Raw genomic sequence first — 21,956 nt, 5'->3', positions numbered from 1 at the left:
TGTAGTTGGGTGTCTCACCACATGGCTACACATTAATGCAACAAAGCTTGATTTTCTTCATTGTTTATCCTTCCCACATTCTGGACCCTGTCTGTTGGAAACTTAGTAAGAAAATGTAATTTCTTCTTACATGTGAGGAAATAGAAAGAGATTTGAATAGCAATGGTTTACTGGGTTTCAAATGACAAAACAGAGGTCTAGTCTAAGACTGCTAATTGATCAAACAGATATAGAGCCTCCTGTTGTCTGATTTCAAAGAGCCCTCTCTCAATAAATCTGCATTCCAGGTCTACCTCACCCCCTCTTGTGAACCACTCTCTGGAAGACTCCTTATGCTTCACGAACAGATTATCACTGTTGATAACACAAGGACAGCAAACTCCAGAGCACCTGACAAAAGCCTTGCTCCCCCAGAAGGGACAGTGGAGACGCTGCTGTTACCTGCGCTTGGGTGGAGACATCTCCACTAGAAATACTTGTTGGAAGGTTGTTCTGTAAATGGGGTTTTCCTGGACACTTATCTGCATTTGGAAGGAGAAATCCTTAGGCCCCTGACACAGACATGGCTCAGAAAGGCCACAGATGAAGAAGATCATAAACAGGAAAATGAGTGAGATGAGTAAAGCCACTTTACTCTTCCAGGCAATAATTCTTTCAGGAAAGTCAAACAGTGAATCTCTCAAGCTGCAAGGATGAGAATTCTCTCCTTGCAATCCCCTAGCTCTGGGCTTCCTGAGTTGCTAGCAACAAAGTCTCAATTTCTATCTCTATTTAAAACATTTTTTAACTACACAAGTGAACCTATCTATGAAACAGAAACAGACTCACAGACATAGAGAACTGACTTGTGGTTGCTGTGCTGGGGGAGGGGGGAAAAGGATGGATTGGGAGTGTGGGGTTAGCAGATGAAAACTATTATATTTGGAATGGATAGACAACAATGTATAGCACAGGGAACTATATTAAATATCTTGTGATAAACCGTAATGCGAAAGAATATGAAAAAAGAATATATTTGTATGTATAACTGAATCACTTTGCTGTATGGCAGAAATTAACACAATGTAAATCAACTATACTTCAATAAAAAAATTTTTTAATCCTTCAGGAAATGTAGTATTTCCTACAGAAATTGCTTTACAAATTTCTCATACATGGAATCTTTCAAGAAACCGGGGAATCCACAGGGGAACCCAAACTCTTAGTATTGAGCAGATTTCTGTCTGAAATATCTTGAGATAGTAATTCTCTGGAGTTTAAGTTGACTAGGTCTAATCTTGGCTAGACTGTAAAATTTTGTTTATTTTTCTTCATGAAGAATTTGATCATTAGATATACAGCTTGCAATTTTTTAGATCACTCTTCTTCTGTAATTGGTAGATTCCACAATACAATACAGTAGAATCTGTGTTTAAGAAGGAAAAGGAAGTGTGTGGTATTTTTTCTGTTATTATATAGGATGGCTAACAGCGATTGAAATGCTTCCCTCTCAATATTCTTCATCTATTTTCACAAAGACTCTTTCTACCTCACAGGAATCCTCCCTATTTAAAGGCTTCACAAGAAAATGATTGTTGTCCCTAAAGCCTACAATTACAGGTTTCTGCCTAGAAGGTATAGTATAGGTTATTATCAATATATCAATATTTCTCCTCTTTCCTGTAGAGTATGGAGCAATCGCTTCAGAATAAATGAGAAAATAAGCACAAGCAATGATATGGAGGACAAGGAAGCAGCAGAACTCAGGGCTGCAGACAGAGCCAATAGATTTTTCCATCCCTGATATGCTATGAGTATAGGGTTTATACTATGTTTGTGATGAAGTAATCAAAGCATAACTGGATTGTAGCCATACCAATACTCTTTGCTGGTATTGATCTGAATAAGACAGAGCCTGAGGAAGGCATATCTGAAACATGGGAACCCAGAGAAAGATGCTGGAAGCTCAGTAACATGGCATTTGAAGGTAGATTCAGTCCTTCCCAGAAACCTGGCATTGAAAATAAGCCCTCTGAGAAGATGAGGGAGGAAGACCTCTCTGCTTTCAAATACAACAGATGTAAATCCCTAAAACTGAGAGCTGCTAGGAGGGTTGGCTTCTCTAGCTGGTTGCCCAGGCGAAGAGGAGCTCATGCCCAGGGAGATGCGACAGATGAATCCTAGGCTGGTATCAGCGTGGATCAGTGAATAGAGGTAGTATTTTCAACATGCACCTGGGAAGTGCCAGGAAACAACTTGCATTTCTAACAATCAAGATCAATAGCGCTGGCCTTGCCTGGGGTATGGCGGTAATGAGGGACCAGTGATGGAAGTGGAGCAGCTGTGAAAGCCTTAATCCCTTGGCCTTCCAGCACTCAGCTGTTTCTGGAGCAGCCTGGGCCATGCCCTGTAATGACATCATCTTTATATACAGACCAACTCTAAGTAAGTTGTGGTCTAATAGTTTTTTAAAAGATGGCTGTACAGAACAGGGAACTATATTCAATATTTTGTAATAACTTATAAGGGAAAAGAACCTGAAAAAATAAATATATATGGACATATAACTGAATCACTTTATTATGCACCTGAAACTAACACAATATTATAAATCAACTGTACTTCAAGTAAAAAAACGAACTAACTAAATATTTAAAAGATGGCTGTTCGTAACCAACAACAGAGGGTTTTGATGGTGGTTACATCGGTGGGATTTCTCCCTCTTTTTGTTGATTGGCCTTATAATTTGTGTGCCATGGATCAGACCATTACAACCCCACACCCCCAGCTGCATGGCCTCTTGTCCACTTCTCCATGGACATCTTGGCCCTCACACAAGCAAGGCGCTTAGTGTTCTGCACTAATTCTGAGGAATCAAAGGTGGTTGTATGTAACATCCTTTGTGAGAAAATGATACTTTCCTTAATGAACTAATACTAGTAACATGAATATTATGTATTACTATGTATTATACACAGTGTTAAGTACTTTATATGTATTAAATTCATTTAATTTCTTACAAGTCTATGAATTAGGTAATATTATTTCCTCTAAATGAAAGAACAGAGCAGTTAAGTCATTTGTCCAAAGACATTAAGCTAGCAGGTGGCTGAACTGGCATTTCACCATGTCAGGCTCCAGAGGTCAAGCTGTTAAACACAAGGTCACACTGGCCAGAACATACACACAGCCCTCTTGGTGGGTGAGATCTGTGGTCCCAGCTCTGTCTACCTGAGCTGCTTCTGAAAGTATCTTCTTTGTCACCACTTTATAGGCATTTTAGATTTAACAACTGAAAATTGAGGTGCTAAAATGTTAAAAATTTGAAAGACATTTATAAAGGCTACAAATTAGTAATAAAAAATAGTGATACAGTACAGGGAATCACTGCAGTCTTATTAAAAAATTGGAGCTCATCTTCTGGGATAAAGGTCCAGTTCAGCTGCACCTGAGAGCTCAAAGGAGAACCTAGGAAGGTGGTGTTTCCAAGCTTCAGTATCCCTCTCTGTGGGCAGCATTGTCTTTAACATCTCTTGACCAGGAGAGTTTATCTAGATGTCCTGACTCCACAAAATCCAGACCAAGAAGATCATGTTCTTTTTCACATCTACATCCCACCTGAAAGATAAAAGTTTTTCCTCTAATGGTTCTCACTGAGTAAGGGCTTACTATGTGTCAGGCACTGAATATTTTGTAAATATTATTTCATTGATATTTGCAACAACCTTGAGAAATTGGTAACATCATCTCATTTTACTGATGAAGCAACCAAGACCCATTTGCAAATGAAGCAAATGACAAAGGATTAATCTCCAAAATTTATAAGCAGCTCATGCGGCCCAATAACAAAAAAACAAACAACCCAATCCAAAAATGGACAGAAGACCTAAATAGACACTTCTCCAAAGAAGATATACAGACTGCCAACAAACACATGAAAGAATGCTCAACTTCATTAATCATTAGAGAAATGCAAATCAAAACTACAATGAGATATCATCTCACACCAGTCAGAATGGCCATCATCAAAAAATCTAGAAACAATAAATGCTGGAGAGGGTGTGGAGAAAAGGGAACCCTCTTGCACTGTTGGTGGGAATGTAAATTGATACAGCCACTGTGGAGAACAGTATGGAGGTTCCTTAAAAACCTACAAATAGAAGTACCATATGACCCAGCGATCCCACCACTGGGCATATACCCTGATAAAACCGTAATTCAAAAAGAGTCATGTACCAAAATGTTCATTGCACCTCTATTTACAATAGCCCAGAGATGGAAACAACCTAAGTGTCCATCATCAGATGAATGGATAAAGTAGATGTGGCACATATATACAATGGAATATTACTCAGCCATAAAAAGAAATGAAATAGAGCTATTTGTAATGAGGTGAATAGACCTAGAGTCTGTCATACAGAGTGAACTAAGTCAGAAAGAGAGAGACAAATACCATATGCTAACACATATATAGGAATTTAAGAAAAAGAAAATGTCATGAAAAACCTACAGGTAAGACAGGAATAAAGACACAGACCTACTAGAGCATGGATTTGAGGATATGGGGAGGGGGAAGGGTAAGCTGTGACAAAACAAGAGAGAGGCATAGACATATATACACTACCAAACGTAAGGTATATAGCTAGTGGGAAGCAGCTGCATAGCACAGGGAGATCAGCTCGGTGCTTTGTGATCACCTGGAGGGGTGGGATAGGGAGGGGGGGAGGGAGGGAGACGCAGAGGGAAGAGATATGGGAACATATGTATATGTATAACTGATTCACTTCGTTATAAAGCAGAAACTAACACACCATTGTAAAGCAATTATACTCCAATAAAGATGTAAAAAAAAAAAAATCTTCCAACAAAGAAAAGCCCAGGACCAGATAGCTTCACAGGGGAATTCTATCAAACATTTAGAGAATAGCTAACACCTACCCTTCTTAAACTCTTCCAAAATATAACAGAGGGAAGAACACTCCCAAATTCATTTTACAAGGCCACCATCACCCTGATACCAAAACCAGACAAAGATCTCACACAAAAAACACTACAGGAAAATATCACTGATGAACATAGATGTAAATATCCTGAACAAAATACTAAAAAACAGAATCCAACAGCATACTAAAAGGATCATACACCATGATCAAGTGGGGTTTATCCCAGGAATGCAAAGATTCTTCAATATACCCAAATCAGTCAATGTGATACACCATATTAACAAACTGAAGGATAAAAACAAAATGATAATCTCAACAGATCCTGAAAAAGCTTTTGACAAAATTCAATACCCATTTATGATAAAAACTCTCCAGAAAGTAGCCATAGAGGGAACCTACCTCCACATAATAAAGGCCATATATGACAAATCCACAGCCAATATCATCCTCAATGGTGAAAACTGAAACCATATCCACTAAGATCAGGAACAAGACAAGGTTGCCTACTATCAACACTATTATTCAATATAGTTTTGGAAGTTTTACCCACAGAAATCATAGGAAAAAAGAAATAAAAGGAATCCAAATTGTAAAAGAAGAAGTAAAGCTGTCACTGTTTGCAGATGACATGATACTATACATAGAGAATCCTAAATATGCTACCAGAAAACTACTAGGACTAAGCAATGAATTCGGTAAAGTAGCAGGATGCAAAGTAATGCACAGAAATCTGTTGCATTTCTATATGCTAATGATGAAAAATCTGAAAGAGAAATTAAGGAAACACTCCCGTTTACCATTGCAACAAAAAGAATAAAATACCTAGGAATAAACCTACCTAAGGAGACAAAAGACCTGTATGCAGAAAACTATAAGACACTGATGAATGAAATTAAAGATGATACAAACAGATGGAGAGACATACCATGTTTTTGGATTGGAAGAATCAACATTGTGAAAATGACTATACTACCCAAAGCAATCTACAATTTCAGTGTAATCCCTGTCAAACTACCAATGGCATTTTTCACAGAACTAGAACAAAATATTTCACAATTTGTATGGAAACACAAAAGACCCTGAATAGGGCTTCCCTGGTGGTGCAATGGTTGAGAGTCTGCCTGCTGATGCAGGGGACACGGGTTCGTGCCCCGGTCCAGGAAGATCCCACATGCCATGGAGCGGCTAGGCCCATGAGCCATGGCTGCTGAGCCTGCGCGTCCAGAGCCTCTGCTCTGCAATGGGCGAGGCCACAACAGTGAGAGGCCCGTGTACCACACACACACAAAAAAAGACCCCGAGAGCCACAGCAATCTTGAGAAAGAAAAACAGAGCTGGAGAAATCAGTCTCCCCAACTTCAGACTATACTACAAAGCTACAGTAATCAAAACAGTATGGTACTGGCACAAAAATAGAAATATAAATCAATGGAACAGGTTAGAAAGCCCAGAGATAAACCCATGCATCTATGGTCACCTTATTTTTGGTAAAGGAGTCAAGAATATACAATGGAGAATGACAGCTTCTTCAATAAGTGGTGCTGGGGAAACCTGGACAGCTACATGTAAAAGAATGAAATTAGAACACTCCCTAACACTGTATACAAAAATAAACTCAAAATGGATTAAAGACCTAAATGTAAGGCCAGACACTATACAAGACTTAGAGGAAAACATAGGCAGAACACTCTGTGACAGAAGTCATAGCAAGATCCTTTTTGAACCACTTCCCAGAGAAATGGAAATAAAAACAAAAATAAACAAATGGGACCTAATGAAACTGAAAAGCTTTTGCATAGCAAAGGAAACCATAAACAAGACACAAAGACAACCTTCAGAATGCGAGAACATATTTGCAAATAAAACAACTGACAGAAGATTAATATCCAAAATATATAAGCAGCTCATGTAGCTCAATATCAAAAAAACAAACAACCCAATCCAAAAATGGGCAGATCTAAATAGACATTTCTCCACAGAAGATATACAGATGGTCAACAAATACATGAAAGGTGCTCAACATCACTAATCATTAGAGACAGGCAAATCAAAACTACAATGAGGTATCACCTCACACCAGTCAGAATGGCCACCATCAAAAAATCTACAGACGATAAATGCTGGAGAGTGTATGGAGAAAAGAGAACACTCTTGCACTGTTGGTGGGAATGTAAATTGATACAGCCACTATGGAGAACAGTATGGAGGTTCCTTAAAAAAATTAAAATTAGAGCTACCATATGAGCCAGAAATACCACTACTGGGCATTTACCCTGAGAAGACCATAGTTCAAAAGTTTCATGTGCCACATGTTCATTGGAGCACTATTTACAATAGCCAGGAGATGGAAGCAACCTAAGTGTCCATCAACAGATGAAGGGATAAAGAAGATGTGGCACATATATACAATGGAATATTACTCAGCCATAAAAATAAACAAAATTGAGTTATTTGTAGTGAGGTGGATGGACCTAGAGTCTGTCATACAGAGTGAAGTAAGTCAGAAAGGGGAAATCCAATACCATATGCTAACACATATATATGGAATCTAAAAAAAAAAAAAGCTCTGACGAACCTAGGGGCAGAAGAGGAATAAAGACACCAATGTAGATAATGGACTTGTGGCCATGGGGAGGGGGAAGGGTAAGCTGGGATGAATGAGAGAGAAGCATTAACATATATGCACTACCAAATGTAAAATTGATAGCTAGTGGGAAGCAGCTCTATAGCACAAGGAGATCAGCTCAGTGCTTTTTGACCACATAGAGAGGTGGGATAGGGAGGGTGGGAGGGAGACGCAAGAGAGAGGGTATATGGGGATATATGTATACATATAGCTGATTCAGAAACTAACACCACATTGTAAAGCAATTATATAGTAAAGATGTTTAAAAAAAAAGAAAGAACAGAAAAGAAGTTCTTTTTCTCGAAAAAAGAGGAAAAAATGATCATCTCAATAAGTATAGAAAAAGCTTTTGACAAAACTCAACATCCGTTTATGATAAAAACTCTGCAGAAAGTGGGTATAGAGGGAACATACCTCAACATAATATAGGCCATATGTGATAAGCCTATAGCTAACTTACTCAGTGGTGAAAAGCTAAAAGCTTTCCTCTAAGATCAGTAAAAAGACAAGGATATCTACTCTTGCTGCTTTTATTCAGCATAGTATTGGAAGCCCTAGCCAGAGCAATTATGCAAGGAAAAGAAATAAAAGGCATCCAAATTAGAAAGGAAGAAATAAAACTGTCACTATTTGCAGATGACACTATATATATAGAAAACCCTAAAGATTCCATCAAAAAAAGAACTAAAAAATAAATTTAGTAAAGTGGCAGAATACAAAATCAACATACAAAAATCTGTTGTGTTTCTTTATATTAGTAACTATCAGAAAGAGAAATTCGAAAACTATCCTATTTAGCATCAAAAAAAATAAAATATCTGGGAATAAATTTAAACAAGGAGGTGGAAGCCTGGGTATTTCTTTTTCTTTTTCTTTTTTTAACATCTTTATTGGAGTATAATTGCTTTACAATGGTGTGTTAGTTTTTGCTTTATAACAAAGTGAATCAGCTATACATATACATATATCCCCATATCTCCTCTCTTTGCATCTCCCTTACACCCTCCCTATCCCACCCCTCTAGGTGGGCACAAAGCACCGAGCAGATCTCACTGTGGTATGTAAACCTGCGTATTTAAAACTACTAGACATTAATGATAAAAATTGAAGAAGACAGAAATAAATGGAAAGATATTTCATGCACATAGATTGGAATAATCAATATTGTTAAAATGTCCCATACTACCCAAATCAATATACAGATTTAATGCAATCCTTATCAAAATTTCAATAGTAATTTTATATAAATAGAACAATCCTAAAATTTGTACAGAATCACAAAGATCCCAAATAGCCAAAGCAATCTTGAGAACAAAGAACAAACCTGGAGGCATCACGCTCCCTGATTTGAAACTAAATTATAAAGCTATAGTAATCAAAATGGTATGATACTGGCATAAAAATAGACACATAGATGAATGGAAGTGAATAGAAAGTCCAAGAATAAACCCACACATGTATGGCCAATTAACTTACAACATAAAAGTCAAGAATAAACAATGGGGAAAGGCAAGGCTCTTCAACAAATGGTGTTAGAAAACTTGAACAGCTGTATGCAATATGATGAAACTGGACCATTATCTTCCACCATACACAAAAATTAACTCAAAATACATTAAATGTCTGAACATAAATCCTGAAACCATAAAACACCTAGAAGAAAACATAGGTGGTAAACTCCTTGACACAGGCCTTGGCAATGAGTTTTTCTTTAACTCTGACTCCAAAAACAAAAGCAACAAAAGCAAAAATAAACAAGTGAGACTACATCAAACTAAAAAGCTGCTGCACAGCAAAGGAAACCAACAAATGAATATGAAATCTACTGAATGGGAGAAAATAATTGCAAATCATATATCTGATAAGGAGCTAATATCTAAAATATATAAAGAACTCATACAACTTAATAGCAAAAAAAAAATCCAATTAAAAAATGGGCAGAGGCTCTGAACAGACATTTTTGCTGAACATCATTGTTCATCAGGGAGATGTAAATCAAAACCACAGTGAGTTATTACCTCACACCTGTTAGAATGGCTATTAGCAAAATGACAAGAAATAACAAGTGTGGTGAACACATGCAGAAAAGAGAACACTTGTTCACTATTGATGGGAATGTAAATTGGTGCAACCATACGGAAAACAGTATGGTGGTTCCTCAAAAAGTTGAAAATAGAACTACCATATGATCCAGCAATTCCAATTCTGGGTATTTATCAGAGGAAAATGAAAACACTAACTCAAAAAAGATATCTGCACCCCTATGTTCATATGCAGCATTGTTTATAATAGGCAAGATGTGAAAACAACCTGTGACCAACAATGGATGAATGGATAAAGAAAATGTGGTACATTTACAATGGAATATTATTCAGCCATTAGTAAGGACTTTTCTTTTTAATCTCATCTGTTGGAAATATGTTACCAAAAACTTTTTTGAACTTTATTTTATTTTTTTAAACAGCAGGTACTAATTAGTTATCCATCTTTTACATATTAGTGTATATATGTCAATCCCAATCTCCCAATTCATCACAGCACCACCACCTCACCCCTCCCCTGCTGCTTACACCCCTTGGTGTCCATATGTTTGTTCCCTACATCTGGGTCTCAACTTCTGCCCTGCAAATCAGTTCATCTGTACCATTTTCCTGGGTTCCACATATATGTGTTAATATATTTGTTTTTCTCTTTCTGATTTACCTCACTCTGTATGACAGTCTCTAGATTCATCCACATTTCTACAAATGACCCAATTTCATTCCTTTTTATAGTTGAGTAATATTCCATTGTATATATATACCATATCTTCTATCCATTCATCTGTTGATGGGCATTTAGGTTGCTTCCATGACGTGGCTACTGTAAATAGTGCTGCAATGAACACTGGGCTGCATGTGTCTTTTTGAATTATGTTTTTCTCAGGGTATATGCCCAGTAGTGGGATTGCTGGGTCATATGGTAGTTCTATTTGTAGTTTTTTAAGGAACCTCCATACTGTTCTCCACAGTGGCTGTATCAATTTACATTCCCACCAACAGTGCAAGAGGGTTCCTTTTTCTCCACACCCTCTCCAGCATTTATTGTTTGTAGATCTTCTGATGATGCCCATTCTAACTTGTATGAGGTGATACCTTATTGTAGTTCTGATTTGCATTTCTCTAATAATTAGTGAAGTTGAGCAGTTTTTCATGTGCTTCTTGGCCATCTTCTTTGGATAAATGTCTATTTAGGTCTCCTGTCCATTTTGCGATTGGGTTGTTTGTTTTTTTGATATTGAGCTGCATGAGCTGTTTATATATTTTGGAGATTAATCCGTTGTCTGTTGATTCGTTTGGCAATATTTTCTCCCCTTCTTCGGGGAGTCTTTTTGTCTTGTTTGTAGTTTCCTTTGCTTGCAAAAGCTTTGAAGTTTCATTAGGTCCCATTCGTTTATTTTTGTTTTTATTTCCATTACTCTAGGAGGTGGATCAAAAAAGATCTTGCTGTGATTTATGTCAAAGAGTGTTCTTCCAATGTTTGCCTCAAAGAGTTTTATAGTGTCTGATCTTACATTTAGGTTTCTAATCCATTTTGAGTTTATTTTTGTGTATGGTGTTAGGGAGTGTTCTAATTTCATTCTTTTACATGTAGCTGTCCAGTTTTCCCAGCAACACTTATTGAAGAGACTGTCTTTCTCCATTGTATATCCTTGCCTCCTTTGTCACATCTTAGTTGACCACAGGTGTGTGCGTTCATCTCTGGTCTTTCTACCCTGTTCCACTGATCTATATCTCTATTCTTGTGCCAGTACCATATTGTCTTGATTCCTGTAGCTTTGTAGTATACTCTGAAGCCGTGGAGTCTGATTCTCCAGCTCCGTATTTTTTTTATCCTCAAGACTGCTTTCCCTATTTGGGGTCTTTTGTGTTTTCATACAAATTTTAAGATATTTTGTTCTAGTTATGTAAAAAATGCCATTGGTAATTTGATAGGGATTGCATTGAATCTGTAGATTGCTTTGGGTAGTACAGTCATTTTCACAATGTTGATACTTCCAATACAAGAACATGCTTTATCTCTTCATCTGTTGGTATCATCTTCAATTTCTTTCGTCAGTATCTTATAGTTTTCTGCATACAGGTCTTTTGTCTCCCTATGAGGGTTTATTCCTAGGTATTTTATCCTTTTGGTAAATGGAAGTGTTTCCTTAATTTCTCTTTCAGATTTTTCATCATTAGTATATAGAAATGCAAGAGACTTCTGTGCATTAATTTTGTATCCTGAAACTTTAACAAATGCATAGGTTAGCTCTAGTAGTTTTCTGGTGGCATCTTTAGGATTCTCTATGTATAGTATCATGTCACCTGCAAACAGTGACAGTTTTACTTCTTCTTTTCCAATTTGTATTCCTTTTATTTCTTTTTCTTCTCTGATTGCCATGGCTAGGAGTTCCAAAACTATGTTGAATAAGAGTGGTGATAGTGGGGAAACTTGTCTTGTTCCTGATCTTACAGGAAATGCTTTCAGTTTTTCACCAGAGAGAATGATGTTTGCTGTGGGTTTGTCATATATGGCCTTTATTATGTTGAGGTAGGTTCCCTCTATGCCCACTTTCTGGAGAGTTTTTATCATAAATCCGTGTTGAATTTTGTCAAAAGCTTTTTCTGCATATATTGAGATGAGCATATGGTTTTTATTCTTCAATTTGTTAATATGGTATATCACATTGATTGATTTGCGTATATTAAAGAATCCTTGAATCCCTGGGTAAATCCCACTTCATCATTGTGTATGATCCTTTTAATGTGTTGTTGGATTCTGTTTGCTGGTAATTTCTTGAGGATATTTTCATCTATATTCATCAGTGATATTGGTCTGTAATTTTCTTTTTTTGTAGTATCTTTGTCTGGTTTTGGTATCAGGTTGATGGTGGCCACATAGAATGAGTTTGGGAGTGTTCCTTCCTCCTCAAATTTTTGGAAGAGTTTGAGAAGGATGGGTGTTAGCTTTTCTCTAAATGTTTGATAGAATTCACCTGTGAAGCCATCTGGTCCTGGACTTTTGTTTGTTGGAAGAGTTTTAATCACAGTTTCGATTTCATGATTTGTGATTGGTCTGCTCATATTTTCTTTTCTTCCTGGTCCAGTCTTGGAAGGTTATACCTTTCTAAGAATTTGTCCATTTCTTCCAGGCTGTCCATTTTATTGGCATAGAGTTGCTTGTAGTAGTCTCTTAGGATGTTTTGTATTTCTGCAGTGTCTGTTGTAACTTCTCCTTTTTCATTTCTAATTTTATTGATTTGAGTCCTCTCCCTCTTTTTCTTGATGAGTCTGGCTAATGGTTTATCAATTTTGTTTCTCTTCTCAAAGAACCAGCTTTTAGTTTTATTGATCTTTGTTATTGTTTTCTTTGTTTCTATTTCATTTATTTCTGCTCTGATCTTTTTGATTTCTTTCCTTCTGCTAAATTTTGGTTTTGCTTGTTCTTCTTTCTCTAGTTCCTTTAGGTGTAAGATTAGATTGTTTATTTGAGATTTTTCTTGTTTCTTGAGATAGGCTTGTATAGCTATAAACTTCCCTCTTAGAACTGCTTTTGCTGCATCCCATAGGTTTTGGATCATCATGTTTTCATTGTCATTTGTCTCTAGGTATTTTTTGATTTCCTCTTTGATTTCTTCAGTGATCTCTTGGTTAGTTAGCAATGTACTGTTTAGCCTCCATATGTTTGTGTTTTTTACATGTTTCCCCCTGTAATTCATATCTAATCTCATAGCATTTTGGTCAGAAAAGATGCTTGATATAAGTTCAATTTTCTTAAATTTACTGAGGCTTGATTTGTGACCCAAAGTGTGATCTATCCTGGAGAATGTTCCATGCACACTTGAGAAGAAAGTGTAATTTGTTGTTTTTGGATGTAATGTCCTATAAATATAAATTAAATCTATCTAGTCTATTGTGTCATTTAAACCTGTTTCCTTAGTAATTTTCTCTTTGGATGATCTGTCCATTGGTGTAAGTGAGGTGTTAAAGTCCCCCACTATTATTTTGTTATTGTCGATTTCCTCTTTCATAGCTGTTAGCAGTTGCCTTATGTATTGAAGTGTTCCTATGTTGGAAGCATATATGTTTATAACTGTTATATCTTCTTCTTGTATTGATCCCTTCATCATTATGTAGTTTCCTTCCTTATCTCTTAACATTCTTTATTTTAAAATCCATTTTATCTGATATGAGTATTGCTACTCCAGCTTTCTTTTGATTTCCATTTACATGGAATATCTTCTTCCATCCCCTCACTTTCACTCTGTATGTTCCCTAGGTCTGAAGTGGGTCTCTTGTAGACGGCATATAGATGGGTCTTATTTCTGTAACCATTCAGAGAGCCTTTGTCTTGGTTGGAGGATTTAATCCATTCACATTTAAGGTAATTATCGATATGTATGTTCCTATGACCATTGTCTTAATTGTTTTCCGTTTTTTTTTTTGTAGGTCCTTGTCTTCTCTTGTGTTTCCTACTTAGAGAAGTTCCTTTAGCATTTGTTGTAGAGCTGGTTTGGTGGTGCTGAATTCTCTTAGCTTTTGCTTGTCTGTAAAGCTTTTGATTTATCTGTCAAATCTGAATGAAATCCTTTGCAGGTAGAGTAATCTTTGTTGTAGGTTCTTCCCTTTCATCACTTTAAATATGTCATGCTGCTCCCTTCTGGCTTGTGGAGTTTCTGCTGAGAAATCAGCTGTTAACCTTCTGGGAGTTCCTTTGTATGTTGTTTGTCATTTTCCCCTTACTGTTTCAATAATTTTTCTTTGTCTTTAAATTTTTCCAATTTGATTACTATGTGTCTCGGCCTGTTTCTCCTTGGGTTTATCCTGTATGGGACACTCTGCACTTGTTGGACTTGGGTGGCTATTTCCTTTCCCATGTTAGGGATGTTTTCGCTACAATCTCTTCAAATATTTTCTCGGGTCCTTTCTCTCTCTCTTCTCTTTCTGGGACCCCTATAATGCGAATGTTGTTGCATTTAATATTGCCCCATAGGTCTCTTAGGCTTTCTTCATTTCTTTTCATTGTTTTTTGTTTATTCTGTGCTGTAGGAGTGAATTCCACAATTCTGTCTTCCAAGTCATTTATCCGTTCTTCTGCCTCAGTTATTCTGCTATTGATTCATTCTAGTATGGCCTGAGGCGACCTAACACTGTAGCCTACCTGGGCTCTTTGGTGGGGCTAATGGCAGACTCTGGGAGGGCTCACCCCTAGGAATACTTCCCAGAATTTCTTCTGACAGTGTCCTTGACCTCACAGTGACACACAGCCACCCCCCACCTCTGCAGGAGACCCTCCAACACTAGCCGGTAGGTCTGGTTCAGTCTCCTATGGGGTCTCTGCTCCTTCCCCAGGGTCCCCACTACTTTGTGTGTGCCCTCCAAGGATGGAGTTTCTTTTTCCCCCAGTACTGTCAAAGTCCTGCAATCAAGTCCCACTAGCCTTCAAAGTCTGATTCTCTAGGAATTCCGCCTCCTGTTGCCAGACCCCCAGATTGGGAAGCCTGACATGGAACTCAGGACCTTCAGTCCAGTTTGTGGACTTCTGTGGTATAAGTGTTTTCCAGTTTGTGAGTCACCCACCCAGCAGTTATGGTATTTGATTTTATTGTGATTGTGCCCTTCCTACTGTCTCATTGTGGCTTCTTTTTGTCTTCGGATATGAGGTATCTTTTTTGGTGAGTTCCAGTGTCTTCCTGTTGATGATTGTTTAGCAGTTAGTTGTGATTCCAGTGCTCTTGCAGATGGAGTCCAGACACTGTTTTAGACACTGTAGAATATCAGTAAGCAAAACCAGCAAAATTCAAGGTGTTTACATTCTGGTTTCAATTCTGGATAGAATTTGAGAAGCCTGATGATGTTCGGTGATTTTTTTTTTTGTTTGTTTAGAGTTCCAAAAACTCCTGAATAAATTTCCAGGCTCTCTGCATTCAGTCAACACTGATACCCAGAGAGATACCATCTCCTTTCACTGGCTCAACATTCTTTTATTTGTAACTTATTTCCTGGTTCCTAAAGGAGAAATTTCCATTTCACACTAGCCCTTGTGCATCACAATGCACTGACTGGCGATAATAGCAACTGCAGTGAGAAAGGACATTTTGTCGTTTGCAACAATATGGATGGACCTAGAGGACATTATGCCAAGTGAAATAAGACAGACAAAGACAAATACCTTATGATGTCACTTACCTGTGGAATCTAAAAAATAATGAATTCACAGATACTGAGAACTGATTGGTGGTGGTTGGAAGAGGCAGGAGGTGGGGATAAGAATAATGGATGAACTTTTCTAAAAATTTAAATAAATTACCTAAATTTATTACCTAAATTTAAAAAGATAGAATTGGGAGTATGAGAAGACCGAGGCAGCCAGAGTTCTCAGAACAAAGGAAGAGAGTGCAGAGAGCTCTAAAGATCTGACGCAATTCCTTCTCAAGTTTCCAGCTGAGTACTGATCAGCACATGCATGTGAGGAAGCTATCTGAAAGAACCACTCAAAAGGAACAGAGGTGACAACAGCCATTTCTGACAAATAAAAGCTGAAACGACTCATCATTAGTAGATCTATACTACAAAAAAAACCAAAACAAAACTGCAGAGCAGAAGGAAGAGGATACCAGACAGAAATGTGGATATATTCAAAAGAAGGGAGAACACCAAAAATGATAAATTTAAGGACTTTTTCCCCTTAGTTTTAATTTCTGTAAAAGAAAATTGACTATGTAGCAAAAGTAACATATTATGGAAGTATATAATATATGACAATAGCACAAAGGCTGGGCCAATGGAAGAGTAAGATTCTTATGCCACATTTGAAGTTGTACAATATTACATGACAGTGAACTGATAAGTCAAAGATACATACTATACATCCTAAAGCAAGTAGTTTTTAAAAGTTACAGTTAAAAAGCCAACAAAGTGTTGAGATGAAATCACACACACACACACACACACACACACACACACACACACAAAACCTTCAATTTAACTCAATCCAAAAGAAGACAGAAAAGTCAGAAAAAGGGAACAAAGAAAAGATAGAACAAGTGGAAAATATATAGCAAACAGTACACTTAAACCCAACCTCACCAATGACCACAGTAAATGTAAATGGTTTAAACACCTCAATTAAAAGATTTTCAGATTGTATAAAAAAACAAGAAATAACTATATGCTACCTACAAGAAATTTATTTTAAATACAAAGACATAAAGAGATTAAAAGTGAAAAGATGACAAATACCTGCTCATGATGACAATATCATGAATAGGTATTTTAATATCAGACAAAGTACATTTCAGTGCAAAAAATATCACCAGGAACAAAAAAAGATCATTTTATAATGATAAAGTGGTCAGTTCACTGAGGACACAGTAATCTTAAGGGTTTTTAAATACTTAATAACAAAAATTCCATGTACATGAAAGCAAAATCTGATAGAATTTCAAGACTAAATAGACAAATCCATAATTGTAATTTGCAATTTCAATACTCTTCTTCTGATAATTTGTAGAATGAATAGGCAAACAACAGCATAATACATATTATTTCCAAGTGCACAGAAAACATTTACCATGATAGACCATAAAGCAAGTCTCAATAAATTTAAAAACATTCAAGTCATACAGAGCAATTTTCTGACTATAATGGAAGTAAACTGGAATTCACAGAAAGGTCTCTGAAAAATCCTCAAATTCTGTTGATGCTTGAATAAGGTGGGGGTGAGGGATGCCAAACCTCTGTGCAGTCAAGTGTTGGCCCTCTGTATTCGAGATTCCACATTCATGGATTTACCCAACTGTGATTTGCGTAGTACTGCATTATGTATTTATTCAAAAAAATCCATGTATAAGTGGGTGCAACAGCCAAACCCATGTTGTTTAAGGGTCAGCAGTACTAAGAAACTAAATAACATATTTCTAAGTAACACATGAATCAAAGAAGAAATCAAAAGTGAAATTAGAATGAATTTTGAAATGAGCAAAAATTAAAACACAGTATATCAAATCTTGTGTGATGCAGTTAGAGTAGTGATTTGAGGGAAATTCATAATAGTAAAAGTAGTGATTTGAGGGAAATTCACATAACTATATTTTAAAAAGAAGTCCTCAAATCAATGACCTCTGTGTCCACCTTATGAAACTTAGAGAAGCAAATTAAAACCAACAAAATCAGAAGAAAGGAAATAAATATATTATGACAACTCCTACCTTCTAGTTCTTTTCTACTTTTATCTTGTCAGAATCAGAATGAGTGGTTCTATGAGATGAGTACTCTGAAGAATAGTACTCAATTAAGAAGAGAGACAATACTGCCACAGGTGGGGGGTGGGGGTGTGAGGTTACTTCTAACTCTGGTCTTCAAGGAGGTGATTCCCTAACGTTCATATTGCTACTGTCTGTCTGACTGCCACTGATGAATGAGTCAACAGTTTCAGTGTAACTGAATGAATGTACCCTTTATTCTGCCACTTATTGATGGAGACTTCCTTCTGATCTCTAATCTATCAGTTTGCACCTAGGTGCCCACATAGATCCTTACCTCAGACGTTACCTGAGATGTATTCAGGAGTCTCCACTACAGTCTAAAACCTCATGAGTAACTGCTCAGTCTCTCACATGCCCTGTTTGCTGGCCTGTCTTGTTCTTAGTCACTGGAATGATAGGCAGATGATCTAGCAGTCCTTCCCTTTTTTCTTTTGTCCAACACTTTATTTAGATTCCTGCAACTTTAGGCATTGCTTAAACCCCCTGATCCCTGCTAGTATTTTTCTTGTCATAGCCATGACTGCTTGGCTAATGCCCATCATCTCATGACTGCTTTTGCTATTATTACCTGAGCACTTTGCTTCCTCCATCTGAGACAGGTTCCTCATCCCCAAATGACTGGCCCTGATTTATACTGCCATCTTGTGATCATGAGGAGTCTGATACCATCAAAAAACCCCTTGACATCCCTTCCACACTGCCACTCATAAGAAGTGACATCTGTAAAATGTGGGTAGATGAATGTATCTCAGCCATTAAAAAAAAAAAAAGTCAAGATTTCAAACATTTTCAGTGTTAGAAAGGACAGTAAAAGTTATCTAGACAGAGTTTTACTTTCCCTGATTTATCTCATCATAGCCTTGATTATAATCCTACAAGCAGAAAATAATGATCACAGAAACTCATGCTAGAAACTGTTCTAAGTTGTTTACATTTCTTAGAACATTTAATCCATACAACAACTTTATAAAATGGGAACTATTGTGACTTCCATGTTACAGATAAGGAAACTGAAGTGTAGAGAGAAGTAACTTTCCTAACAGCTAGTGGGTTAAGTCTGGTTCCCCAAACCCACCCCCCTCTTTTCCCTGACACACAGACACTGCCAACATCTCTGTTAAGGGAGGATATAGGATCTCCTGGTGGTCAGATTTCCAACCCTATTAAACCAGAGGAAGTAAGTAATACTTCATACTTAACCTCCATACCAAGCATCCCCAGCTCCCAGAAGTTCCCAAGTAGAAATGTGAACAAAGGCAACAGGAAATAAGAAATCCAACTTTTGTACATTTTAACTGAGTTTTTCCTCCAAACTCCAATACATAAAACTGATCAACTGTATTGAAGCACAAGAGACAGGCCCAAGGTCTAGCCAGAACTCTTTCAGTCCAAAACCCAAACTCAAAATCTTGCCAGCAGTTGCTTCCCTACATTGAAAAAAATGGGATTCTCACACGTGTTTAAGAGAAAAATGAAGAGAGAGAAAACTAAATGGTTGCACTCCTCCTGACAATTTATTTTTTCTTTTAGTGAGACCACAACATTCAACCACGTGAGCTTTCTAGCAATCAGACACATCACTGATTTGTCCACTCAGCCCAACTGGAATACAGACTCCTTTCCCTGGTGATGAAGGAGGTGGGTTCATATACAGGGGGTGAGAAGAAAAAAATCCTTTTTTCATCAATAGTAGCCCCCAAACCCAATTTATACATTTGCAGCTCATCCTCTTTTCTGAATTCTATCCCCTATGGGACCTTTCTGGGACACCCCCCCGCCCCCCATGTCCTGTGTCTGCCTCTTGTTTATAGAAAAACATTAGCCTCTTAGGCCTTCCCTGAGTTCCAATGAATAAATTTAATCAGATTAAGTGAGAAAATATAGAAACAAAGGAAAACACCAAAGCAAGACAAAATAATAATAGTTTAGCCATTAAAAAAAAGTCAAGGACCTTTAGTTCTTCCTCAAGTACTATAGATAATATTCTGAGCCATATCCTTTGAGCTGTTTTGTAGATACTGAAACCACACCTGGTGGAAGAAGTTAGCTGCATGCTGCCCACAAGCATGTAGACTCCAGATGGGTTGGAACCAGAAGGTTGATGATGTTGACTCCTGATTACCTCACCAACAACCAATCAGAAGAATGTCCATGAGCTGATGACACACTCCACAACCCTCTCCCTTGCCCTGTCTTTAAAAAAACCTTTCCCTGAACAACATAGAAGAGTTTGGGCCATTTGAGCACTAGCTTCTTGGACTCCTTGCTTGGCTCCTGCAATAACCATTGCACTTTCCTTCACCACAACCCAATGTCAGTAGATTGGCTTTGCTGCACAATGGCACATGGACCCAAGATTGGTTCAGCAAGAGCCACAGCAGGAGGCTTTGGAAATACTTTCCCTGCCCCAATCCCACCTTGACTAACCTTCACCAAAGAGGAAAATTTAAGACATGAAATAATTTTATTGGCTCTGACTCATTCCTCTTCTTCATGGCAAAGGGAAACCCATTGATATCTGGTGTCTCCCACAACTCAGGAAAGAATAAAATGCTAATTGCCGCAGAAAGCCAGTGTTTATTCTTGCATGCCAGAGCAAAGTCCAAGTCATGCTCACAGAAGGAATATTCTCCCCTCACACGATAATATTCTTTGTTTCTGAGACAAAGCACATCTTGATCATGCACATCTTAGTTTACACTTCATTTTCAGTAGCTGAAGTTCTCACTTGGGGAGCAAAATGTAGTTACAGGTCACATTAGCTTCCCTCCAGTTAGAAAACATTGGGGCCCAGCAAAGATTGCATCAAGGAGAAACATTTTTTAGCCTCCAGCTAAAACTGGAGAAGTGTGAATTTTCAAACACTGTGTTTCTCATCTGAGTTATGTCACTGGTGGAAGGCACTTGGAGAAAGAACAGTAACCACCCCCACAACCACGCCATGCCCCTGGTAGCAACAGCTGCTGGAGACCTGGCTAGACAGGCAGAGCTTCTGTCCTCCCGCATCCCATGACTCCTGACCTGGACCTCTTCCCTGAACCTACACATCCCCAGGCATTTCAATCTTAACATCTCACACTCTCCAATCCCCTCTTCCAACTTCCCAAACCACCACTTCACATAGTCTTGTCCTCAGCTAACACAGACTGTATTCTTCCGTTGCTTGAGATAAAAATCTTGGAGCAATCTTTGACTCCTCTTTTATGCTCATGCTCCACATTTAATTCATCAGAAAATCCTGTTGAATCTACCTTCAAAATATATTCAGAAACCATGACCTCCAATATCACCATTACAGTGCAGCTAACATCATCTCGTCTGGGTTATTGGGATGATTTCAGGCTCTTGCTCACTTATTTTAGCCTATTCGCAACACAGAAGCTAGAGATACCCTGATGACATGTAAATTAAGTAAGTTCACTCCCCTGCTCAAAATCTTTCATGTTAGTAAGCTTAAGTATGTTGTACTAACACACAAACCCTGAATTCTCAGTGGTATCAGGTATAGTGATTACTTCCACTTCTTCTCTTTTTGTAAACATTATTATAGCTATTCTAGGGTCTTTGTATTTCAATGTAAATTTTTAGATAAGTTTGTCTACATCAACAAAAAAAATTTCTACCCTTTTGATAGAAATTGGATTAAACCTATAAATCAATTGGAAAAGACTTGCTATCTTTGCTATGTTGAGTCTTTGGACTTATGAACATGGTATGTGTCTCCATTTATTTAAGTTCTCTAGTTTCTTTCATCAGTATTTTACAGTTTTCTGCATACAAGTTCAGTTCATGTTTTATTTGATTTACACCTACGTATTTCATTTTTTGAGAGATTAAAAATGAAATTGGGGCTTCCCTGGTGGCGCAGTGGTTGAGAGTCCGCCTGCCGATGCAGGGGACACGGGTTCGTTCCCCGGTCCGGGAAGATCCCACATGCCGCGGAGCGGCTGGGCCCGTGAACCATGGCCGCTGAGCCTGCGCATCCGGAGCCTGTGCTCCGCAATGGGAGAGGCCACAGCAGTGAGAGGCCTGCGTACCGCAAAAAAAAAAAAAAGAAAGAAAAAAAGAAATTGTATTTTTAATTTCAGTGTCTATGTGCTCCTTACTAGTATATAGAAAT

This window comes from Delphinus delphis, chromosome 2 (assembly GCF_949987515.2).
Source record: "Delphinus delphis chromosome 2, mDelDel1.2, whole genome shotgun sequence".
In the NCBI taxonomy this organism is placed as follows: Eukaryota; Metazoa; Chordata; class Mammalia; order Artiodactyla; family Delphinidae; genus Delphinus; species Delphinus delphis.
The sequence above is the reverse complement of the archived record's forward strand: the minus strand, read 5'-3'. Positions refer to the sequence as shown.